The sequence below is a fragment of the Panulirus ornatus genome, chromosome 41 (assembly GCF_036320965.1).
Source record: "Panulirus ornatus isolate Po-2019 chromosome 41, ASM3632096v1, whole genome shotgun sequence".
In the NCBI taxonomy this organism is placed as follows: Eukaryota; Metazoa; Arthropoda; class Malacostraca; order Decapoda; family Palinuridae; genus Panulirus; species Panulirus ornatus.
The window spans coordinates 7178563-7205941 of record NC_092264.1 but is presented as its reverse complement, the minus strand read 5'-3'; the positions used below and the strand labels follow the sequence as shown (position 1 = coordinate 7205941).

General features: G+C 42.6%; 1 protein-coding gene across 1 annotated transcript in view; it reads left to right on the top strand.

The window, feature by feature from the left end:
• The window catches only part of sav (scaffold protein salvador), a 1023444-nt gene that overhangs the window by 33044 nt on the left and 963021 nt on the right, over positions 1–27379 (top strand). Inside the window, exon 3 of the mRNA XM_071685935.1 lies at positions 8603–8757. The gene's annotated coding sequence lies outside the window, so the exon portion shown is untranslated. The remainder of the gene's footprint in view (positions 1–8602; positions 8758–27379) is intronic.

Genomic DNA, 27379 nt, shown 5'->3' with positions numbered 1-27379 from the left:
TTATCATTATTATTATAACGGCCACAGGGTTTATAAAGGCCGTATGTCTGCTCGAGTTTGTCTGGATTCTTCTCTGTGAACTCTCAGAGAATCCAGATTCACGCCGGATTGCGCATTAACCTCGGATTTTAAAACCATCGTGGCGCCCCCTAGCGCTATAAATGTGTCAGTGAGTGCTTTCTGGGCAGGAATCAAACACGGGACTCCGCCAACGACACACCAGGATTGCATTGTTAATGTCCGCCGCGTCGCATTACTTTCCAGCGTGGAATGAAATGGCTACGTTTTCCTCTAACTTATGTGGTCTGGAAGGCCATCATCTGCTAGGACATATCTTGTGTCGCCACCGTAAACAGGAATGTTTGTGGCTATCGTGTCGCCCCTGCATGGTAGTCATGAGCTTGATCATGATACAGTGATGCCATGGTGATGAGATATGATGGTGCAATGACAGTGGTGGTATGATGGTGCCGCGGTGTGGTAGTGCTGCAGTATGATGCTCGCTTGGTTGATAGGTTATCTTGGGAAGATACTTACCAGACGCTTAACACAGTACCTTAGTTTCTTGACGGCGGTACGACCCTTGAACACAATGTGATCCTTGAACGTGACGGTACGACCTTTAAATAGGATGGTACCATTCTCAAGCAGTATGGTACCAACCTTTGGTATGATGGCCCGGCGTTTGACGTGACCCTTGAGGGTCAAGTCGTAGGCCAGGTCATCATACACCAAGGATCGTACCGTCGTGCTCAAGGTGGTTGAAATACCAAATAAGTATTTGTTTACATACAAATAAAGTCTTCAGGGGTTCCACTGAGCTGTTCCTTCCTTCTTGTATCACATCAGAATCTTGGGAAAAAGTTTAAAGTTTCTGGAACTTCCGTCTCCAGTGACTTTGTCAGACGACTTCGTAGGAAAGATATTTTTGTACCCTCAGACAGACTCGAATATACCATATGAATTGGGTATTCGCTGCAAACTCGAGTATGCCTTAAAAGGAAGGGTATGCCCAACACACTTTAAGGATTGACCTAAAAACCTTAAATGTGCCCAACAAACGTTGATCGTATAAATATCACAAGCTTGGGCTTAGGCAAGAGTTAAGGGCGACCCTATCCTTTACGCCCGTCTCCATCACGGGCGGTATAGCACTGTACAAGGGAGACAGTTAAAGCCTCTCCCATATACTTTTACCTGGGAGAGTGGGTCCCCTGGGGCGGTAAGCCTCTCTTACATACTCTTACCTCCCAGTGGGAACCTTGAGAGATCCGCGCCATGTTCCTCAGGTCTGTGTATAGGTGATTGTCTTCCTTGTCCTACGTCATTATCTCGATGGTTTAACTACTGCTTATCGAGTGTTTTGTCTAACTTGTCTCCAGTTTGATAACGAGCAGGTTTATCGTTCACACTCATTTTGACAATCATCGAAATCTAATTCCATTTTATAAGTATTTCACTGCGATGTGATCAACATCTGTATTTATTACCTTGTCTAACATTTGTAAAAGTTACAGCCTTTACTAGATTAAGTTTGCAGGTATACATTTCCAGAGTATGATGCATTAAGAATATGCAACGGCATTGCCATTGGTATATCTGTTGAGGACTAGACATACGTGTCTTTGTTGTTTATGATGTACGCTTAACGCCAGATTATTTTACATGCTGTGTTTGTCCGAGAGGGAACCATGACCAGTGGGGTTGGTTGTCCGTTCCCAGCCCGGACTCTTACTCGGACATGGGTCCACGTGTAACATGGTCTTATTCAAAAGCTTTTCATCGTTCAGGCAGCCGAGTGGAGGCTAATACTCTGTCGTTTCTGCTTGCAGATGCTGTGTTCCCCTGACTCCTCATGCCTCTATACAGAAGAATGTCTTGTTTTTTGTTTGTTCTTGAAATTTGTTGTTTTCCTGGAAATGGATGGAAACACTTGCAGTTCCCAGAAAGGGTGACAAAGAAGCGCTTTGTCCCACCGAAACCCATTAAGGGAGGCTCATGGCCAAGACTTAGAGGATCCCCATTCAGGATTTAACTGTTTCCGTGGACGCAATACCATCGGCTGATCGCTCCCTCCCTGCCGTAGGATCTCTCTGAAGATCTCTTTCGGGCGAGGGAGGAGTACCATCGCCCAGCTTGGCAGGAACTGATGGGTTGGTTATGGATAGGATTATACAGAATTTGTTCACCTGAGAGGAGTGCAAAATATGCTTCATTGGGAACTGTATGTAGAAAAATCAGGCTCAGACGCAAGGTCTTCCTGAACCCGAGGTGTTTTTTAGTCCCTTGAGTAGGACAGCACGACCCTTGATTATAAGGGCGTGACCCTTTGACCTGACCGTCATGAGTCAAATGTACGGCCCGGACGTTATGCACAGGGGACACTTGAGGCACGTCACCAGTGCCCATTTAGTTATATCTACGGACAATATACCTTTCTAGAGATGCTTTCTTGGAGGTAAAGCATGTAGGGTGTGACCTACGATTGCTAATTATACCTGATCTTTTCATATATATATATATATATATATAGCCTCGGTGCATGACCCTCATTACTCGCATGGTTGACCTTGGTGGCAGAGATCTTTTCACTCTCGCATGTTGACCAAGAATTTTCCCTCCGTCTCGTTGTTTAAAATCGTCCAGAGACAAGATCTAACTCTGATGTATTCGTCCACTTTGTGAACAGACGAAAACTCTCCATCCAACAGACTTGAGGCTATGCTCACTGGAGACATAATTCACCGCGGTCATGAGTCCATGCTCACCACGGACATTGTAAAACAACGATACGGCATAGAATTTACCAGAGTATCTCGCCGGAAAATGCACTTCCATCGTATGGACTGCGTCGACGAATTATCAGTGTCTGAGGTGCAGGGTGTAGCAAGCAGAGGTGTTGGGTTTTCTCTGCCAGGTGTATTTCATACCACACCCAAGCATCCAGTCATACACCTTCCCAACTGGGTGTATTGTGGGGACGTGGTATGACCTTTATACCACTCCATACGCCCTCCCTGCTGCGTGTCATGCATCCTATTCTAAACCTCCACACTGTCTGTACCCACAAGTACACACATGCGCGCCTGACACACTGTCATTCCCAATCATACACACAGTGTGATACTTATATACACATGGACTCAAGCACACACACACACTTATGTAAACACGAAAAGCACAAGGGATACTCACAGTGCCTTCGGATCTGAACCTTGACAGACAATTCTGAGGCGTGTAATGTGAGTTATATATGTATACATTAGAGTGATACAGATGCCTGTACTTTCAGTACTCAAGTACAAGATGATATGGTTAAGCTGTTGTAATGTTCCAACAGAGCTGGCAGAGGCTCAGTACCTCTTTAACCGAGATAATCCTCACAAGTTCACAAAAACACAGAAAACGTGAATGGGTAGCAATTTTCTTAATGTATTTCTGGGTGTAGCGAGAATGGACCATTGTTCTTGCTGGGCCGGTGGGAAGTAGCAAGTGCTGCCCCCTTACTTCTCGCCCTGGTTTATGATACGGCCTGGGAGCGTGAGCCCTGCCCACCCTCCCACAGGAGCTACACCCAGCACACGTTCCTCTGAAAAATTAAAAGTACGAGATAACAGTTCATCTTAAACTGATAAGATCCAGAGCTGATGCAACTTGTTGAGATACATTGCTAATGGCCTTGAAGAAGCACATGCCTCATGTTATTTTGGGATTGATTATTTGGTCCGTACAAGCACTGGGTGTCGAAACTATAGAGTGTGTTCGTTGTCAGAGAAGTGGCTGCTGTGATATCCCTGTACAACGAATGATATCTTAGTTGAAAAACGATATCGTAGTTCATATATAGATAATTCCCGGAACTGACTGATGAATATAAAGTTTGATAAAAACGTAAGACATAGGAAGTATACTCAGGTTGAAGCATATCTCAAGCAGTAGATTGAGGCTTGTCTCAAGCAGTAGATTCAATGTTAGGTTTTCTTTTTTTTATATATTCAAAAATCAAAGGAGCAGTAAACTGTGCGTGTAAGGACGACCATTTTTGGTGCCCCTGAGCATGTGAGGAACCGAGGATCCGTTACGTTTCCCTCAGCCTGACGTAACAACTGTTGTATTTTCACCGTCCGGTGAGGGGTTATGAGACTGCGTCTCGGTCTGCAATAAGATGGGATGACCTGACGTGTCCACAATACTACACGTCTAGTACCTGTCTGTCTATACAGGAGTTATGGAACTCCACCAGCCAGTGGATGAACCGCGAGTGAGAAGTCCCCTCCGGCGAGGTTTGTATGTCTTCTTCATCGGTGGACGGAAGGTGTACACTTGGTCGAGGACTTTCACGTGATGAAGGAGTCCATTTTTAACCTGCTGCGTATCATGTTGCCCCGATGTGCTAGGGGCTCCATAATTACATATATATATATATATATATATATATATATATATATATATATATATATATATATATATATATATATATATTTTTTTTTTTTTTTTTATTTTTTATTATACTTTGTCGCTGTCTCCCTCTGCCAAGTCTGCCTCGTACTACTCGACCTACCTTACTTTATTTCTTCTTTATAATAATCCTAATTCAGACTTCCCCAGAACTTTTTTTTAAAGGGGAAGTAAATGTTTATAGTTGTGTTACTGGAGTGATAGTTTCCATACATGGTGTTTTGACAAGAAAATAGTGAAATTGGAGAAAAAATGTAGCTTAGACATTGAAGCTTATTGATACAGTGGTTAAATTGACGAGAACTACTATTGACGTTTGTGTAAATAAAGTATACATTTCCTTTTTCCATAGCCAGAGGTTGAACAATTATGTGACATTCATTTTTTTCATTCATTTCAAGCTAGAAGTTTCAGTTTTCTAAATTGTTTCTTACATTTTTCATATGTATATATATGTATGTGTGTGTGTGTGTATATGTGCGTGTGTATGTGTATGTGTGTGTATGTGTATATGTATATATATATATATGTATATTATCCCTGGGGATAGGGGTGAAAGAATACTTCCCACGTATTCCTCGCGTGTCGTAGAAAGCGACTAGAGGGGACGGGAGCGGGGGGCCAGAAATCCTCCCCTCCTTGTATTAACTTTCTAAAATGGGAAACAGAAATATATATATATATATATATATATATATATATATATATATATATATATATATATATATATATATATATATATATATATGCATATTTTTTTTTTTTTATACTCGCCATTTCCCGCGATAGCGAGGTAGCGTTAAGAACAGAGGACTGGGCCTTTGAGGGAATATCCTCACCTGGCCCTCTTCTCTGTTCCTTCTTTTGGAAAATTAAAAAAAAAAAAAAAAAAACGAGAGGGGAGGATTTCCAGCCCCCCGCTCCCTTCCCTTTTAGTCGCCTTCTACGACACGCAGGGAATACGTGGGAAGTATTCTTTCTCCCCTATCCCCAGGGAGAATATATATATATATATATATATATATATATATATATATATATATATATATATATATATAGGCGACGAAAAGGGGAGGGAGCGGGGGGGGGGCTGGAAATCCTTCCCTTTCGTTTTTTTTTTTTAATTTTCCAAAAGAAGGAATAGAGAAGGGGCCAGGTGAGGATATATATATATATATATATATATATATATATATATATATATATATATATATATGGCAAAACGTGTGGTTTGCAGGAACTGACACTTGAGTGACAATACCCATGACTGGCTGGGGACTCAGGCAGATGATACATAGTACGGAAATAGGATATGTGGACCACGAGAGCTTATCCATGGACCAGTTATGACAAGTGTGGACCATAGTGGCCAAAGCGTGAACCAAGAATAACGCATATGGCTCAGAGTAGCCCACACATGGACCAAGACGGCTCCAGCATGGAGCAAGCACATGGACCGGACCACTAGCGATATGCGTCCCAAGATGCAAGACAATCAATCCTCTTACGGAAGATTATCCTCAACCAGCAAGATTACCCACCTGATTGTTCCTTCATTACTGCACTGGAAGCCGCTGCTCCTTCAGCCTGTTTCTATGTTTCTAAGCTTCTAATGGTTCAAGTTTCCATGATCCTAAGATTATGTATTTCTAAGTTTCTGTTATTTTAAACTTCTAATGGTTCTAAGTTTTTATGATTCTATGGCTCTATCTTTCAAAGTGTCCTTGATTCTACGATTCTCTGCTTCTTAGCTTCTGTGTTCTATAACGTTTCTGTTCAGCGCTTTTGAAATTTTAAGCTTTTATGATTTTAGGTTTCTGCGATTTTAGGTACAGATTATGATGAATTTTACAATTCTTTGATTGTGTGGATCTCTGGTTCAGGATGTCTTTGGTCTCTGAGATTTTAGGTTGCTGTGTTATGTCTTGCAGTGAGTGAGGTTCTGGGGTTCACTTTCGCCGGGGTTTTGTTGTAATTCTGCTTGGGTTTTCTAATTCACTAGAAGCGCAGTGATGTTCTGTGAAATGGCATTGTGATGACGTTTTACAGCTTCTTCATCACTTTAAGGTGTCGTAATTTCTTGCTGTTTGGGGCTGCTGTAAGGGTTATGGGCTTAGTTCTCCCCAACCCGTATTCAGCACGGCCCTGCTAATTAGTTTTCTTGTGGTAATTGTCTGCTAATTGCCTATAGATGGTTTAGTGTCCGTGATGTAAGACGTCAATAAAGGGAGCATCTGGAGACGTCTGAGGAAGTTGCTGTGTTAGATACAGTAGTTCTAGGAACAGTAAGGAGATACAAGAGGTTTGGATTAGTATACATTATTGTTTGTCAACCTTTAATTGGCTCCAGGAAACCTTTCATCGCTCCCAGACTATTATTATCTTTTACCTCCTCACTGAACTCAGGTTTTGCCAAGTATTCTCAGTACTCGGGTATTAATGTCTTTAGAAGGAAAATAAGAATTCCTGTTGAACCAAAACAATGGTTCTACTGGGAAATCAGAATGTTGTGCATGCACATAAACTTTCATCCTTTTCTTTCTTTATTGTAGGTCTTGCTGAAGTCCCTTCCATTCTTATATTCTTTAAAGGTTTACTTAGAGAGAGAGAGAGAGAGAGAGAGAGAGAGAGAGAGAGAGAGAGAGAGAGAGAGAGAGAGAGAGAGATGAGGGGCGTAAGGGGGACCTTTAGAAATCCATAAATGAAAAAGACTTTGTTCGATCAAGTTTCTGTCGCCACGGAAACGTTGTTGAATGTATTAATAATCTGGAGGTTGTGTGTAGGAACGACATTACTGTTGATCACCACGGCGTTATAATCTACTCTTATCACGGCAATCTTGCCACATATGGGCTCTGCGTGCTGTATAAAGCCCTCAGTGCTCGGCGGGGAATAGGGAGAGTGTAAAGTGTGAGACTGTGTCGTGCAAAAACTTCAACGAGTGTCGTTCGAAGGAGGAAAACGGGAGCCGATCGCTAAAAAGAAGGGTGATAAAGGTAATGGGAAGCAGTCGGTAGTAGGCGAGGAGGAGACGGACGCAACCGCAGAATAGGGAGACAAAGGGAAATTGGAAGCAGGCGACGAAAAAACTTGAGGAATGCGTTGCCTTTGATTAGTGACACATCAGTTATGGAGACGTAATATTGTGTGTGTTATGACCACTGAACTATCATGACGGATAAGACTGGCAGCCATTGACCAGAGCTGGCTTGTCTTCGCTGCTGGTTAGCTCCGTTGACAGACGGCTCGAGACTCGCCCAGTGCGATCTGATTGATTCGTAAATTCAAGGTCACATTACCTTGATTGGCTATGTAATACTGAATGCAAAGAGGTGGTGGACGATGGATCCACAACCTGTCGGAGGAAGACATGCCTCAGGGTAGGAAGCTGAGGACTGCTTCCAAGATGGTGAAGTTCAAGCTCTCGAGAAAAACTCGACAAGGAAGGAAATTCAAAAGTTCCTTAGAAGAGCAACAGAAAGACCAACATTCTTAAGGGACGGCCAGTTCTAGGTGCACGAGACAGAAGCCCAGGATGTTCCAGAGGAGTAGCAGCTGGGAGGAAAGTTAAGAGGACCAGAATGATTCTGTTTTGGATACATAGTTGATCGCCTGGTACTATCGTGCTCGAGGAAATCCATTACCCCTCAAAAATTAACTAAAAATTACAGGTAATAGTTAAGGGAATTCTTTTGGCCCCCAGATTTTTTGTTTTAAAAAAGAAATATAACACAATGAATGCATCTAGAAAGCATTGTGGAAAATACGTCATAATGCTTGCCCAAGCCAATAGTTATCCAGTGAATACAAAGAGGATGATTATAGAAAATTTTGATAATTAAAGGCCTAAATGACCCCAAAACAATATTTCAAACCCAGATTCGTATTCAGCATGAAAAATAGTCCTTGTACTAAGGTTTTTCAAGGAATCTTTCTCCCATAGAAAAATACCAATAATTGCAGGGTATTATATTTTCATAAGATATATTTCATGTCGTTCATGTCAAAGAACTTTTTTTTTTGTACTTTTGTTTATTCAGTTGTTAGTGTTGTCCTTGTATTGCACCATTATAGAAGAATCTATATATGCAAGGCATGTTTAGTTCTACAGTTAAGCTAAAGTCTCGCTCTGTGTCTCCGACAGCTGGGTGCCCCAACCCCAGCAGCCAGTGGAACATCTTGCTCGACTCCTGTGCCTCAGGAGCCATGGGCAAGTCGTAGTCAGATTGGAGACACATATGCAGTGTTCGACCCTCCTCCAGCGTTAATCTTGCAGGATGCCAGACATCTTGATACGAGGTAAGTACACCTAACCTTTTCCAAATGTGAGTTTAACTTTTTCAGTTTAGTGTTTATACAAAATTTCCAACTAAAGCTATGTAGTGTTTGTGTACAAGGTAGAAAGTGAACAGACACGTCCTGAAGGCTTCAAAAGTGCCTCAAGTATGATACTCGTTTGAGTATTTATGGAAGTAGGGAAAGGACCGTAGATTCACGGTAATAGCACCCTCCCTGGGCGGGACTTGGCTCAGGAAGGGAGCTTTAGTTCAGGTCAGAGTTTACTCTCATTACTTCAAACACGCACACGTGTGTGTGTGTGTGTGTGTGTGTGTGTGTGTGTGTGAATTGGGAGAGCACAAATTATGATTGTTATCTTATGGAGGATAAAGAATTAATTGGCAGGAAATAGTTGTGAGGACTAGCTAGAACTAATTCTTAACCAATCGTGAAGGTACGGTCCATGAGCACGACCTTACGATCTTAGAGCATGACGGAACGATCTAGGAGCACGATGGTAAAATCCGTGAACGCGTCGGTACATTCTATAGACTCACCGGTACGTTGCTTGTCCAAAGGTTCCACATAGTACCGGTTGTGGTGTTACATTGGTTACATTGCAGTGCTGTGGGGGATGTTATGGTGCATGATGTGGCGATGGAATCGACGTTGTGGTGTTGTAGATATTGTATTGATGCAGTGGAGGTTATGGAGTTGAAGTGGGCACTGTAGCGACATAGCGGATACTAAGTTGTTGGTGTTACGGTGCTTGTGGTGAATGTTGTGATGATGCAGTAGATGTTGTAGTGGATATTCTGGTGCTCTAGTGCGTGTTGTGGTGATGCAGGGAATGTTATAGTGCTGTCGTGGATGTGGTGTTGATGTAATGGATCTTGGTAGACCCCCTCCTGGATTTCAGAGTCATGCTCTAAACAAGAACGTCTCAGTGTCATGTCCTTATCTGGACGTGAACTGGTTTGAGAGGCCGCGCGGCGGCTAGCACCACTGCAGCGACACTGGCGCTGGTGAATGCTGAACACAGTGTAGCAGCAGTGCGTCGTGGAGCATTGACTTATTTGCGAGAGGCCCCTGCCAGCCGTGCGCTGACACTGGTGTTTTGGGAATACAGTGAAGCAGTGAGTCTTGAAGCAGTATTTGAGGAATGCCAGAAGTGAGGCAATGCATCCTGTAGTCCTGCTTTGCACCACACAGCAGATTTTCGTTGGGTCGTGGTTGGGGTCCCACCAGCAGTATGTCGTGGAGTCGTGCCTGGGGCCCCTTCATCAGTGTGTTGGTCGTGGAGTCGTGCCTTGGGCCTCGCCAACAGGAGAGCGACGACCTAAACAGCCGTGAAGGCTCACCATTACTCCCATACGTTGCATGAAACACCGCCATTGTTCAGCTGCCCGGCGTGACGCCCTGCCTGAGACGGCCGCATTGTCTGGCCAACACGGGAGGCAGAGGGGCTCCCAGGTGCCTGGGAGGGGTGACTCTCTCCCAGGTGCCAGGGAGACTGTCTCTCAGGCGGCAGGAGACTGTCTTCAAGCTGTCTCTCTCCAATTTTCTCTCTCATATAAAGAGCTTAGTATCTTACTGGGAGCCTTTCCCATGATGTAGTTGCTTTGAAATATATATATATATATATATATATATATATATATATATATATATATATATATATATATATATATATATATATACATATGTAATATTGGAAAGGATCACATTTTTGCGCGTGATCAGGAATATATACATTATATACGCGCACGACATAATCCATTATTAGCCATCATGAAGGGTACATCATTAGCAGACCGCCTCCACCACAGTCTTGACAAGTAATTAAGATGACAGCAACGGTCGGAGGGCTGAGGTTACACGGACATGGAGTTATCATGACAACACTAGAGCCCTGGTGGAGAGCTGTACCTCGGGTGGAGACCACCAAGATCACAGCACTCGCATGTATTATCATCACTCAGAAAACTGAACAAATTTGTAGCAACGTACATCATTTACTGTAAGTTCTCTCAACATAGCAGTTCTTGATGACGATGTTTTATATACTTTTGTCTCATAACGAACCCAGAAATCAATATAACTTCCGGTGTAAGTAAAATACGTCGGAGGGACGTTGTCCTGTGCTACTGACAGGTTGTCGGAGAAAATTGTGTGTTTGCTCACCATTTGTCACAAGCTGTCCCCTATACAGGGGGATAGGGATGGAAATAAAAAGAGACTGGATAAGGAAAACAACACTAAAGGAGGAATACAATGGACAAAGGGGACTGAACTGAGGAAGCAAACGTTGTAAGGTACGAGAGGAAGGGTAGGGTTGTCGAGCGAAACCAAGCACGGATGGACGAGGATTTAGCGCTATGGTGTCACGTTCCTTTGTCCATTGAGTTGACAACGAGTCCCTCCCTTGTCATGTCATGTCATGTCTAGTGTCAATAGTGAGGCACTAATGTCCGCCCGTGTCCCGTCACTTGGACGCAAACCTGGTCAGCGTTGGTTTTGACATGGGTGGGGCGCTCCTCTCACACTCCTAGGGTTTGGGTTTGACCTCTGTGCTGGGCTGGATCCAGCCTAACCCTTGGAGTACGATGGTACGATCGTAGAACACAGCAGTACGATCCTTGAGCAGGACTGTTTTACCTTTAAGTATCATTACCTGTACTTTCTGTTAGGTGAGACCTCTGAGACTGCATTGGTGACTGAATATCCTAAGCAGAGCCATCTCAAGAACGCTATAGGGGAGAAAGAATACTTCCCACGTATTCCCTGCGTGTCGTAGAAGGCGACCAAAAGGGGAGGGAGCGGGGGGCTGGAAATCCTCCCCTCTCGTTTTTAGTTTTCCTAAAGAAGGAACAGAGGAGGTGGCCAAGTGAGGATATTCCCTCAAAGGCTCAGTCCTATGTTCTTAACGCTACCTCGCTAATGCGGCAAATGGCTAATAGTATGATAGAAAAGAATATATATATATATATATATATATATATATATATATATATATATATATATATATATATATATATGATATTTATATATAATAGTAGACCTAGAGAGAGAGAGTGAGAGAGAATGGAATATGTAAGTTGAAAATGAAGTCTTGCACATCTTTGCCCCTGGGTGTCTGGTGTCATGCCAAGGGTTGTGTGCCAAAGGCCATACAAGGATGACCTCCTTCACCAGTACACTGATCCGTAAGCAACTCGGATGTCCAGTTCTTTTTAATCCTTTCAGAAGTTTCGAGAATTTTTTCCCTTCTCTTAACTTTCTAAATTTTAGTCTTTTGTCACCTCCTCTTGAACCTGTTATATATTTTTTTGAGCGAGTTTTTTTTCTGTTGGTCTTTTCGTTTGATTTTTCTTGTGTTTCGTAACTTTCCTCCAGTAGCTTTTCCAGTCCAAATTGCGGGCGTTCAGGAGTTTGTTCTCTCACTCTCGGTCATTTCTTGTGGGCTGTGTGGTGGTGGCTGCTTCCCTAGCACGGCCCTCTGGACCTAAGCCTCCATCAGACCAGGCCATCCTTGGCTTCTCATTACACACGAGTACGTTTATTACTGTTTAAATGTCCATCGATGTGCTGATCAGTCTTTCTGCTTAACCTCTGATGTGTACATATGTCTGTGTATAACTGTTAATCAGTCCATCCACTAGATGCATCCTTGCTACCCAGCTCAAGACTCGGGGCAAGGGAGGGAGGTGGTCGTGAGCCAAATTTTCGCTGCAGATGTTATACATCATTCTGCTCTCCGGTACTGGGGAGGGGGATGTCGGGGATGGTTAGTGATCTCCCCAGGCTGGGGAGGAGCACTCCGCTGGCTGGGGAAGAGGACCCCAGGCAGGCAGCTAATGCGGCCATATCAAGAATCATCACTTTAGGTGAGTGGGGTTGGTGGGGACGGGGGAGTAAGGAGGCAATGGGTGTGTTGGAGCACTGATTAGGGTGGGGGAGTGGGTGTGGTCCAGGAAGCTTTAGGATGGGGAGGGATGGGAGGGATGGCCTGCTGAGGTGTTTGAATATTGTGATCAATTGACTGTCTTGGCTGATGGTGGTGGGGATGTTGGTCTTTGACGTTTTAGTTGCGGTGTTGAATGTGGATGCATATGCATGCCTCTGTCCCACTTTAATGATAGGTTACTTCCAGAGATGGTTTACATTAACCTGGGAAATAATGATATTACTGTCATATAAGCTTTTTTTAAAGCTTGTAAGTCATTACTAACAATTGCTGGTCGTTTAGGTGAAGCCAGCTGGATGGGGAGTTAAAAAATAATCTATAGGTCTAGCCTTCAGACTTCGTTGTTGCTTGGCGACAATCATCGGTTGATCTCAACGATCAGGGGACTCGTAGAATATCCCTCACGTACGGCGTGGAAACCTGCTACTTCCCACCCAGAGGAAGGGGACTCGCTCCCTTCCACCTAAAGTTGACCTTAAGTGGTTAGAGGCCCGCGAAATGACTTTTAAGCCACCTATTACCTTTACTGCCAGCCACCTTCATGTAAGATGTAATAATCAAGAAGTACATTACTCGGGACACTGTGACAGACGGTTCGTGCAGTTTGCCATCAGTTTCCTCAGACTATCATGATATATTTCTATAAAATAAAGACTCGTCTATATTTTCAGAACATGAATTCATGGAATTTAGAACTGGGAATGGCTTTGTCTGAACTGTTCTCAGGAGTTTTAGCATATTCTTCATTACATGTCGCTAGGGTTATCCTTTCTGATTGCTCAAGATTTCTTCGACATGCAAGATGGTGCTTGCGAGGTGGGTCGGTCTTGCCGCCAGGCTAACCTCGCATCCATCTCAGCTTATGCGAGGCCAACATAGTATTAATCCACGGCTGTAGGAAGTTAGCAGCTCAGTAATCAAAGTTTGAGCCAGACTGACAACACATCAGAGCACGTTTGTATGAGGTAGGATTCGAATCAATCCAAGTTTGAACGAAGCTGTCTCAATGTAGTTCCGGAGCGAGGCATCGAAATCAATCCAAGTTAGAACGAGGCTGTCTCAGTGTTCGTATTAGGAGTTCCAGAGATAGATATCGAGTCATTCGAAGTGTGAACTGAGTTTTCTCCCTGCACATATCGGTAGTTCCCGAAATAAATGTCGAATCGGTTAAAATTTGAACGAAGCTGTCTCAGTAAGTTGTCGTAGAAGTAAGCATCGAATCAATTTAGACTAGAATGAAGCTTTTGTTACTGGAGTACCAGAGGCAGGCATTGAATCATTCCAAGTGAGATGAAATGAGAAAGGATTTTGGATGAAGCATTTTAAGATTGATGGGCTTCACTATGCAACCCACGACGTAATTGGCTGTACGCTACCAGGTAAATCCCTAATTACGATTTTCGTTAATGTTCGAAAAGACAGATCAGACCAAAGCAAAATCTTTTAAGCATCATTTAGATACCAAGAAGTACAGTGAAAATATAGTTGAACTATTCTTTTCTTAATCCATGAATGTTATATTCTTGGTCACGACGATACGACCCTTGAGCACGATGGTACGACCCTTGTGTACGGTCAACTCAAAGGCTGGGTTATCATAGCCAACGGTCGTGCCATCGTGTTTAAAGAGTCGTACTGTCGTGATTAAAGAGTTGTGCCGTCGTGCTCGAATAGTCTTACCCTCGTGCTCAAAGGGTCGTTCCGTCGTGCTTAAGTATATTGAATGGATCTTGTAATAGACGGGCGAGCAACCAGCCTGGGCTGGAAACAGCCAATAATATTCAGGAAATTTATGTCTGCAATAGAGCATGACCTTTTCTTAGTTTGTATTTCTATGTATATTCATGTATTCCCATTTGCACCCGTGCATTCTCATATACTTTTATGTACTTCTTTGTGTTCTCATCTACTGTCATGTACTCCTGTGTATTCTTATGTACTCTGATATATACATCTACTCACACTTGCTCATATATTCTGATTTACCCATATATTATGATGTACCCCATATATTTTGATGTACCCCATGTATGTTGTACCCTATATATTCTGCTGTACCCATATATTCTGATGTACCCCATATATTTTAATGTACCCCATATATTCTGATGTACCCCATATATTTTAATGTACCCCATATATTCTGTCGTACCCCATATATTCTGATGTACCCCAAATATTCCGATGTACCCCATAATTTCTGATGTACCCCATATATTTTGATGTACCCCAATATGCTCTCACGTACTCCCATGTATAATGATGTTCTTGTAACATTATGTACTCATATGTATGCATGTTTTCTCATAATCCCATGTACTTATATGTTCTATTAGTACACCTATGTTCTCTCATGTAATCCCATGTTCTCACGTGTGTTTTTAAGCACACTTATGCATCCTTATATAACCATGTGCCCCCCTTGTATTCGTATACTCACAGTCGGTTTGATTACTAAAACTAATTTACATAGGACCTAACCTGCATGAGAAGTCCAAACAGGGTAACCATATTGGTTCTTTGTCATGACTGTGTGTATGGAAAAGGTTTTGATGAAAGAGAAATATATACTTGCACAGTTCCTTTGTTGGAATGGACAACTCGTCTCCTCGTGGAGTTATAGCGAGAGATTTCTATTTGACGATTTGCCTTTTGGAATACAGCGAATTAACTGTTATTGCAAGTTGATGCAGAACATATTGCCTCCTCGACCCAGAGATTGGAAATTTAAGTGTTACAATTAACTCGTAGGAAAAGGTTAATTTTCCCCAGCGAAGATAATTAGGAATTCAGCTCTCAAACATAGAGATAATCTCCGATTCTAATTACTTCCCGAGCCTTCGTGATTAAACGTTGGCCTCTCTGAATTACTCAGATATCCGAAAAGTCTCTCTTTCAGTGCGTTGTATGTCTAGACCTGTTGCTACTCGATCTACTACCCTACGTCTGTCTGACCTATGGTCTTCATGTCTGTTTTGGTCTGTATAATGTTTCGTAGGTCATAACATGTCTCAGGGCAAGTAGATGTTTCTGTTATGTTTAATGTTTCTCAGGGCAATAAGGTATTTCTTAGGTCTACATTATGTTTCTCAGGTCAGTTTAACGTTTCTTTGTCAGTTTGATATTTTCGTCTGGTCTGTACATTGTTTAACAATTTTGTATTAATGTTTCTCTCATTTTTAAGTGATCTCTGTGGCTACTCTACCTTGGCTCATAGGACACACGCACACACACACACACACACACACACACACACACACACACACACACACACACACACTTTTTGGCTGCCAGGGATAAAGCTTTCAAGCAGGTAATAGTCTTTTCGCAGTATGAATACCGTGACTCGATGATAAGAAGGCATAAACAGCTTGATGAAGTATTCCATCAATACAGATGTTCTCTCACACCCAAGAACTTGATTGATAAACTGTTTTGATAACATCGTGTGTGTGTTGTGTGTGTGTGTGTGTGTGTGTGTGTGTGTGTGTGTGTGTGTGTGTGTGTGTGTGTGATTATTATTTGTGTGTTGAGGAGAGCGAGGCTAAACATTCGTATTGCCCCGTCTCTTGACATTGTACATGTACTGTGTCACGACTCGTATGTGTGTAAAGACACACATCCCAGTCTAAGGCAGGTGCCCTTTTACTGACCAGCCCCGAGGGTGAGTATGAACACCTAGGTTGGTTGCAGGCCAACTGCCGCGCCCAGGATCCGAACTCTGGTGGGCCCTTGCTTGAGCAAGGCTCAACGACTCTATGTGCTGAAGAACACTTATGGATCTTCGCTCTGAGTACACCAGAGGGCAGGAGGGGCGGGGTGGTTGTAGGGTGTGGTGGTGTAAGGGTAGGGTATCCCCTGAGAGGCGCGTGTTTCTCTGTTTTCGTGTCAGGTTTTGCCTCGGTATTCCCATAATTGTTTTTGCAATCGTTTCTCCAACTGGATTCACATACAGTATTGGTGTTTCCCTCATCCTCGCACGTAATCCTGGAACGGTAAAATAAATTCTTCGAGTTTGTCAGTGCACGATATGCTGAAGGTAGATCGAAGGAGCAGCATATATTTTTTTCTTCCCTCAACGGAACAGAGAATATAGTGTCGGTCGTCATGACAGCTGGGTGGATGTACATCGAAGATCCTACCATTGGTGTCACGTGATCACAACAGGTCTCCGTACTGCTACATGGTTCACTAGAACTGAATTAACACTAGCCACGTCAGCTAAACCAAGACCACAGCCTCCTCCAGGTTGTTCAGTCCACCAAGCTTCTCGTTGTTGCTGTGGACGATAAACCCAGCTGGAAATAACACGTTAAGACCATCATCAAATCCCTCGGCTATCGTCTCTGCAATTTTCGACGACTCACGACTCTTGGACTCCCTGCACCTGAACTAAATAACATTTGCACAACCTTCATTCTTCACCAAACTCACTTATGCCTAACCCGCCTGCTCCTCCTCTACCACACAAGGTTTGCTGGAAAAGTTGCAGCTGTTTGCATGTATGACCATCCTCTGTCCCTCATACAGTACCCGTCAAAGAGGTGCTTTACACACTTTCCAATCATCAGTCCAACCATCACATGGACAGTTTAGGAAGATAATGCAGCACCTTCCTCGCCTCCTTCACTTCCTACTATTAGAGATATCTCGTCCTCGATTTGCAGCTCTGTCTTGCGACTGCAGAGCCAGAACCCTTACGAACTCGTAAAGACGCGACAAGAACTGTCCCAACCCATCCATTATAAACATCATTAGCAACCAGTAGACTGCCATCCATTGGTGATGTAAAATTGTACATATTTTCTCCATGCATTTGTGGTCTTTGCAATTAATTATGTAAGTCGTTAAGTATGTATTATCATCATTGTTTTAGGGCCTTCTTCGCGTACCCAGCGGCGTCGTGTAAGTTCAGCAACACCCTAGGTACAGTTGCTGCAGCAATGTATACGACAGAACACCGAGTTATAGAGCAATACCTCCCCTGCATGTGCTTGTAACTTACGAGTTACCGTCTTCCACATCGACGCCAGACTAACCAAACTTATCCCCTCACGAATTACACACGAACGATTCACTCTAACCAAACTGAATGCAACTCAGTAAACTAGGGAACGCAGCAACACAATTCTCAATAGCTTGTGTTGTCGATATACTGTGGATGTATTGCTGGAGGTTGTAGACGTGTGAACGAGATGAGAACGTGTTGTAACTCCCGTTAAGGATAAGGTTTAGTTGTGTCGTGACCTGAAGACTAGGGATATGGTGTTGTAGACGGGGATAGGTAGTAAGTCGCTCTTCTGGTCGTGTTGTAGAAAGAGGTGAGTGCGCTATGGTGGTGTAAACGTGTTGTGATAATCGAGACGAAGGAGCATGACGGTACGCCTCTTGGTCACGAATGCACAACTCATGAGCACGACGGTACGACCCTTAGGTATGGCCAACACAACCATCAAGAACATACTAAGCTAATTTGCCACAGCAATAGTAGTCGAATTAGCTTTGCTCTTAATAGCTATTTGTCTCTCTCCACCACCACCACCACCACCACCGGACCAGCCGCAGCCGAAAGCTAATTCAATATAAGCCATTGCCACGGAGAGCATTCTCTGGCTCATGTCATCTCAACCAATTACAATTAAGAGCATTTTGAAGTTGATTACCATGAAGCTCTTATGCTGATGGCATTACCAGTATAACGTCTTCTACACCATTGTTGTAAAGAAGTCTCCCTCTTGCCCTTTTATGTCTTAAAGTGATTAGAAAATTATGAAAAATTTCCCTGTCCATTGCCTAACCAAAAGAAGTCTTTGGATGATTGATCTCTTCCATTGTTTGATTCCAAGAGAGATCATCTTTTTAAAGGAGCAAGACTAAAACATACACATATACACAAATGTATATTTGTATGGTTTTATATTTAGCATAGAATTCCGTACTGTGGTGGATAAATTGATCACATTCATTTCTTATACACAGCCTGGTTCCCTTTTCTGAAAAAAAGAGACTTCTCAGCGCATCATGTATTAAGATGTATGCTTATCATATGCAAACCTCCCATCCCTTTGTTGGGGTAGGTGGAGGGTTGGGTTGAAGAGTTGTGGCTTCATGGAAGATAAAGTCTTGAAAATGTGCTCTGATATGGTGCCTCACCGCATCCCTTGTCGGGATCAGAGATTCAGACGGCAGAGATTTCTCCAACAATATGACTTTTATTTTATCTCATGTGGTCGCCCCGGGAACTTTGCCGACATATGAAATGACTCCATATTTACCATTGTTTCCTGAGTAAGAGGTTCTTATACAGAGTCATGAGGCAGTTCTTCGTGGTGGAAAAGAAGACGAGACAACTTGCATTGATGCGTCTTGCGTTAGATAGCAGTGTTGGTGTCACATACAGTCTCTCAAGGGAGGATAAGGTACAAAAAGATGTTCCACTGAGACGTTTCAGCCACCTGTATTGATGACGTCTATTAGAGGGTAGACTTCGCCTTCTTACGTATTCTTCAAGTGTGTATACATCTCTCACAAGCACAAAAGAATAACATCTATAAGTTTTCTTTTACGTACAAGAAACCCGGTGATATCAGTGGCAACATTCACATACAAATTGATTTCTACCGTGATATTCTTCATCCACAATCCATCCCATGACAGGAAGAACGTCATCTAAACTAAACATTGATAAGGTCTTGATTACCTCAAGAAAAATCACCACATTCCACCCGCATCAAAGGACAGTCTCTACACTCAAGAATTCATTCTGTTCTGGTTGAATTATTTATCCCAAGTTTGAAGAGTGGAAAACTCCTTGTTAGGGTTCGCTCAGTAGCGTCAAGATTTCACCGCCTATCAGAATATAGGACAAAATTGCTTTGCCCCTTAAGCACGACGGTACGACCCTCGGGTTTAATGTGACCCTACAGCCAAAGGTCAGGGGTCGTAACGTTATTTCCAGGTGGTTAAAGCTCAGTTTTCAGACCTCTTTTCTAAATTTTCGACCATACTGTACCAGAGGTGTGTGTTCATCTGACTGAAATAGCATCGTCTTCTCCATTCCTAACAACACTGTGTGTATCATTCCCCGTTACTTTAAAATCCAGAAATCACTCGTGTCATGGTTTCCATATGTAGACAACCCATTTTACTTGTGATTCACAATCCACCCTGGAATTCCAGAGCCTTAACTACTCCACATTCCACAAATCCCTGGCCCTACTCCAGGCGGTGTATGGAAACCAGGCTATAAAATGCTAACTTATATAGCTAAACTATATTGGTTTAGGCTTAAGCAGAATACAACCCTCCTGCCACAGCAGTACACAATACAGCTGAAAAATACACGTTGTATTACGTTCTCCCCCAGTTATAGAATACCTGTATGTGCTTATTTTTTTTTCTCTTTTAGTACAAGAAACATTGTGCGTACTAGGGGTAGGGGATTCAGGGGTCAATATTATAGCTATCGGGTATGGTTATTACCCGGCTCTGGAACCTATTGTCATGTTGCGTGCTCTCTCTCTCTCTCTCTCTCTCTCTCTCTCTCTCTCTCTCTCTCTCTCTCTCTCTCTCTCTCTCTCTCTCTCTCTCACTTAGGTGAGTTTCTGACTTGTAACGCGTTGCGACAGACAGACAGACAGTCACACACACACACACACACACACACACACACACACACACACAATCCCAAACGCAGGTGTAATTTCATACACGCAATGACTCGCCTCGAGACTCAGACACACTGTTTTTGGCACCTCTGAGGTGCATGTTAGTAGGATATTACACATCATTACATTCCTTGCAACATACCTAGATTATCGTGCTACAAAAGCTTGCTTAAGGTCTCCTTCATAAAAGCAGGGTTTGAGAGGTTTACCTGTCCGGTCACACACATCAGTTCTCGAGTTATAACAGGTAAATCCTATGGTTCAGACAGTCATTTTTGAGTCTAGAATTCAGCTCTGTGTTTGTAATGGTCAGATTTGGTGGTGTGATGTTTTAGTTCTGGCGTCAGAAATGTTCTCAAGTTATAGTGCAAAGTATCAAGACAGATACGAATATTTTTGAGTTTAGAGCTTTCCTCTCTCACATTATGGAAATCAGTTCCAAAAATATTATTGTCTGTTCTCGATTTAAAATCACCTTAACAGTAGCTGTCATTTTCTTCTGGTTATAAAACAGTTCTAAGAATAGAACATTCCCTTTATTGTTGCAAGGTGATGGATGTGCTGATTATAACATTTTTTCTTTGATATCACAACTGTAATATCTAAGGCCATAACAGTAATCTCCACAGCAGCACCCAAAGTCCAGGTTATGATGTTTTTGATGTCATCTTATGATAGTAGTAAAGCCATGATAACCAGTTCTAGCGCTTGTTATGGCAGCCAAGACCATCCATGATGTAAGATTACAGACGTTCGTTCTCGTGTAGCAGGAGTCATCCTAAGGCTGTAATGGTTCTGTAATCTCAGCAATTAGTTAAGGAACTTTAACTGCAATATGTTTCAGAGTACAAGGCTTAGTTTTTGTGTGAAGATAATCCGTATTTCTGCTATGGTGTTCGATTCCGAAGTGGTTATAACAATCGATACTCTGGTTATGAAAGTCGATTTTGTGGTTATAAGAGTTGGTTTTATGATTACGGTAGTTGTTTCTCTGGTATAGTTGTATCTCTGGGTAGGACAGTCAATTTTCTGTTGATGACGGTCAATTCTGAGGTTATAATATTCTTTTATCTTGTTTTAACTTTCGATTCTGAGGTTGTTACAGCTGATTAATGGGTTATGACAATCGAATCTGAGGTACCAACAGTCGCTACTGGAATTATATCAATCGATCGTAAGGTTAGAGCGTCAAAAGTGATGTTTAAAAGATAATAAATTTTGAGGTTATAACTCAGAACTTGAAGGTTATAGCCTCTATCTATCAGCTTAAATAAACAGCTGCCAGAGCTTGTTTTACCATTGTTCGTTGGTCTTAAGGAACTTATGTAAAGCCAGGGAATCAGGGTAGAGCAAACAGTTGCCAGCGCCCGTCCTGCCTTCTTTCGTCGGCCCCAGAGGAACATACTTAAAGCCAGGCTATTTCAGGCTCTGTTCTCGTGGTGTTTATGTTACCCCTGTTGTTCGCTAGGTATTTTCCATTTCACCTCAGGACGTGCAAGGTAAACTACTCTTAGTAATTTACTGAGTAAACGCTAGTAAATGCTCAAGAGAGGAGATTAGTGAAATCACAATGCAGAATGTGAACGTATATGTTGAACACTACATAGACAAACAGAGGAGAGGGAAGAAAACATTAAAAGCAAAAGACGTTTAAGTATTCCACCCTTGGAAACAACGGTATCGAACAGAGAAAGTGTGTTTGGTAAGTTGAAATTGCAATCAGGGGACTTGGTACATGGAAAACGATTGCAGAATATAACTTAAAAGATGCATTGTTCGGTGGTCGTTATATTAGCACTTCAATGGAGTTGGCTGGACTGACCTTCGAAAATCCTGTTTTGATTTTCTCATTAGAGAAAATACCGTCTCTCCTCGGGCAATGCTTCTGTCTCTCCTCGGGCAATACATCTATCTCTCCTGAGCGCAGAGGAAAGGCTGTTCTTGCGGGAAGTAAGGCATGTATTCCTTCTCCCTTTAATACTATCTCTTCTAATCAAATGAGTCCTTTTTCGGGATCAACAAGTGAAGGGACCTAGCATGTTAGACCTGGAATAAACTCTCCTTCCTTCGACTGACATTTGCTTTTTATATCCACGTTAATTCACAGCGCTGACTCATTCTTGTGGCTAAGCGTTTCTCTTGTGATACTGAGTCACTCTCTCTCTCTCTCTCTCTCTCTCTCTCTCTCTCTCTCTCTCTCTCTCTCTCTCTCTCTCTCTCTCTCTATATATATATATATATATATATATATATATATATATATATATATATATATATATATTTATTCATTCTGTATATTTCATTATACTTTTTCGCTCCCGTGTCAGCGAGGTAGCGCAAGGAAACAGACGAAAGAATGGCACAACCCACCCACATACACCTGCATATACATACGCGTCCACACACACACATATACATAGCTATACATATCAACATATACATATATATATATATATATATATATTAAAAAAGGGGGTGACTGTATTGTTGACTGGTTGGTAAGGTTATTTAATGTATGTATGACTCATGGTGAGGTGCCTGAGGATTGGCGGAATGCGTGCATAGTGCCATTGTACAAAGGCAAAGGGGATAAGAGTGAGTGCTCAAATTACAGAGGTATAAGTTTGTTGAGTATTCCTGGTAAATTATATGGGAGGGTATTGATCGAGAGGGTGAAGGCATGTACAGAGCATCAGATTGGGGAAGAGCAGTGCGGTTTCAGAAGTGGTAGAGGATGTGTGGATCAGGTGTTTGCTTTGAAGAATGTATGTGAGAAATACTTAGAAAAGCAAATGGATTTGTATGTAGCATTTATGGATCTGGAGAAGGCATATGATAGAGTTGATAGAGATGCTCTGTGGAAGGTATTAAGAATATATGGTGTGGGAGGCAAGTTGTTAGAAGCAGTGAAAAGTTTTTATCGAGGATGTAAGGCATGTGTACGTGTAGGAAGAGAGGAAAGTGATTGGTTCTCAGTGAATGTAGGTTTGCGGCAGGGGTGTGTGATGTCTCCATGGTTGTTTAATTTGTTTATGGATGGGGTTGTTAGGGAGGTAAATGCAAGAGTCCTGGAAAGAGGGGCAAGTATGAAGTCTGTTGGGGATGAGAGAGCTTGGGAAGTGAGTCAGTTGTTGTTCGCTGATGATACAGCGCTGGTGGCTGATTCATGTGAGAAACTGCAGAAGCTGGTGACTGAGTTTGGTAAAGTGTGTGGAAGAAGAAAGTTGAGAGTAAATGTGAATAAGAGCAAGGTTATTAGGTACAGTAGGGGTGAGGGTCAAGTCAATTGGGAGGTGAGTTTGAATGGAGAAAAACTGGAGGAAGTGAAGTGTTTTAGATATCTGGGAGTGGATCTGTCAGCGGATGGAACCATGGAAGCGGAAGTGGATCATAGGGTGGGGGAGGGGGCGAAAATTTTGGGAGCCTTGAAAAATGTGTGGAAGTCGAGAACATTATCTCGGAAAGCGAAAATGGGTATGTTTGAGGGAATAGTGGTTCCAACAATGTTGTATGGTTGCGAGGCGTGGGCTATGGATAGAGATGTGCGCAGGAGGATGGATGTGCTGGAAATGAGATGTTTGAGGACAATGTGTGGTGTGAGGTGGTTTGATCGAGTAAGTAACGTAAGGGTAAGAGAGATGTGTGGAAATAAAAAGAGCGTGGTTGAGAGAGCAGAAGAGGGTGTTTTGAAATGGTTTGGGCACATGGAGAGAATGAGTGAGGAGAGATTGACCAAGAGGATATATGTGTCGGAGGTGGAGGGAACGAGGAGAAGAGGGAGACCAAATTGGAGGTGGAAAGATGGAGTGAAAAAGATTTTGTGTGATCGGGGCCTGAACATGCAGGAGGGTGAAAGGAGGGCAAGGAATAGAGTGAATTGGAGTCTTGTGGTATACAGGGGTTGACGTGCTGTCAGTGGATTGAATCAAGGCATGTGAAGCGTCTGGGGTAAACCATGGAAAGCTGTGTAGGTATGTATATTTGCGTGTGTGGACGTGTGTATGTACATGTGTATGGGGGGGGGGGGTTGGGCCATTTCTTTCGTCTGTTTCCTTGCGCTACCTCGCAAACGCGGGAGACAGCGACAAAGTATAAAAAAAAAAAAAAAAAAAAAAAAAAAATATATATATATATATATATATATATATATATATATATACACATACACATGTACATAATTCATACTTGCTGCCTTCATTCTTTCCCGTCCCGCTTCACATGCCCTGGTTCAATCCACTGACAGCACGTCGACCCCGGTATACCACATGGTTCCAATTCACTCTATTCCTTGCACGCCTTTCACCCTCCTGCATGTTCAGGCCCCGATCGCTCCAAATCTTTTTCACTCCATCCTTCCACCTCCAATTTGGTCTCCCACTTCTTCTCGTTCCCTCCACCTCTGACACACATATATCCTCTTTGTCAGTCATTCCTCACTCATTCTCTCCATGTGACCAAACCATTTCAATATACTCTCTTCTGCTCTCTCAACCACACTCTTTTTATTACCACACATCTCTCTTATCCTTTCATTACTTACTCGATCAAACCATCTCACACCACATATTGTCCTAAAACATCTCATTTCCAACACATCCCCCCTCCTCCTGCACAACTCTATGTATAGCCCACGCCTCGCAACCATATAACATTGTTGGAACCACTATTCCTTCAAACATACCCATTTTTGCTTTCCGAGATAATGTTCTCGCCTTCCATACATTTTTCAACGCTCCCAGAATTTTCGCCCCCCTCCCTCACCCTGTGACTCACTTCCGCTTCCATGGTTCCATCCGCTGCCAAATCCACTTTCAGATATCTAACACACTTCACTTCCTCCAGTTTTTCTCCATTCAAACTTACCTCCCAATTGACTTGTCCCTCAACCTTACTGTTCCTAATAACCTTGCTCTTATTCACATTTACTCTCAACTTTCTTCTTTCACACACTTTACCAAACTCAGTCACCAGCTTCTGCAGTTTCTCACCCGAATCATCCATCAGCGCTGTATCATCAGCAAACAACAACTGACTCACTTCCCAAGCCCTCTCATCCACAACAGACTGCATACTTGCCCCTCTCTCTAAAACTCTTGCATTCACCTCCCTAACAAGCCCATCCGCAAACAAATTAAACAACCATGGAGACATCACACACCCCTGCCGCAAACCGACATTCACTGAGAACCAATCACTTTTCTCTCTTCCTACTCGTACACATGCCTTACATCCTCGATAAAAACTTTTCACTGCTTCTAGCAACTTGCCTCCCTCACCATATATTCTTAATACCTTCCACAGAGTATCTCTATCAACTCTATCACATGCCTTCTCCAGATCCATAAATGCTACATACAAATCTCACATACATTCTTCAAAGCAAACACCTGATCCACACATCCTCTACCACTTCTGAAACCACACTGTTCTTCCCAAAGCTGATGCTCTGTATATGCTTTCACCCTCTCACTCAATACCTTCCCATATAATTTCCCAGGAACACTCAACAAACTTATACCTCTGTGATTTGAGCACTCACCTTTATCCCCTTTGCCTTTGTAGAGTGGCACTATGCATGCATTCCGCCAATCCTCAGGCACCTCACCATGAGTCATACATACATTAAATATCCTGACCAACCAGTCAACAGTACATTCACCCCCTTTTTTAATAAATTTCACAGCAATACCATCCAAACCCGCTGCCTTGCCGGCTTTCATCTTCCACAAAGCTTTTACTACGTCTTCTCTGTTTACCAAATCATTTTCCCTAACCCTCTCACTTCGCACACCACTTCGACCAAAACACCCTATATCTGCCACTGTATCATGTAACACATTCAACAAACCTTGAAAATACTCACTCCATCTCCTTCTCACATCACCACTGCTTGTTATTACGTACTCATTATCCCCCTTTATCGATGTTCCCATTTGTTCTCTTGTCTTACGCACTTTATTTACCTCCTTCCAAAACATTTTTTTATTTTCCCTAAAATTTGATGATACTTTCTCTCCCCAACTCTCATTTGTCCTCTTTTTCACCTGCCTCTTTCTTTTATACATCTCCCAGTCATTTGCATTATTTCCCTGCAAAAATCGTCCAAATGCCTCCCTCTTCTGTTTCTCTAACAATCTTACTTCTTCATCCCATCACTCACTGCCCTTTCTAATCTACCCACCTCCCATGCTTCTTATGCCACAAGCATCTTTTGGGTAAGCCATCACTGCTTCCCTAAATACATCCCATTCCTCCCCCACTCCCCTTGCGTCCTTTGCTCTCTCCTTTTTCCGTTCTGCACTCAGTCTCTCCTGGTACTTCCTCACACAAGTCCTCCTTCCCAAGCTCGCTCACTCCCACCACTCTCTGTCTCCCTCCAGTTGCCCCTTTCAGCACATTAACATCCAAAAGTATCTCACGCGCCTATCAATTAACACGTAATCCAATAACGCTCTTTGGCCATCTCTCCTACTTACATACGTGTACTTATGTATATCTCCCTTTTTAAATCAGGTATTCCCAATCACCAGTCCTTTTTCACTACACAAATCTACAAGCTCTTCACCATTTCCATTTACAACACTGAACACCACATGTACTCCAATTATTCCCTCAACTGCCTCATTACTCATCTTTGCATTCAAATCACCCATCACTATAACCCGGTCTTGTGCATCAAAACTACTAACTCACTCACTCAGCTGTTCCCAATATATATATATATATATATATATATATATATATATATATATATATATATATATATATATATATATATATAGAAGGCGACTAAAAGGGAAGGGAGCGGGGGGCTGGAAATCCTCCCCTCTCATTTTCCTCTTTTTTTTTTTTTCCAAAAGAAGGAGCGGAGGGGTGGGTCAGGTGAGAATATTCCCTCAGGGGCCCAGTCCTCTGTTCTTGACGCTACCTTGCTATCGCGGGAAATGGCGAATAGTATGAAAGAAAAAAGAAAGAAAATATATATATATATATATATATATATATATAT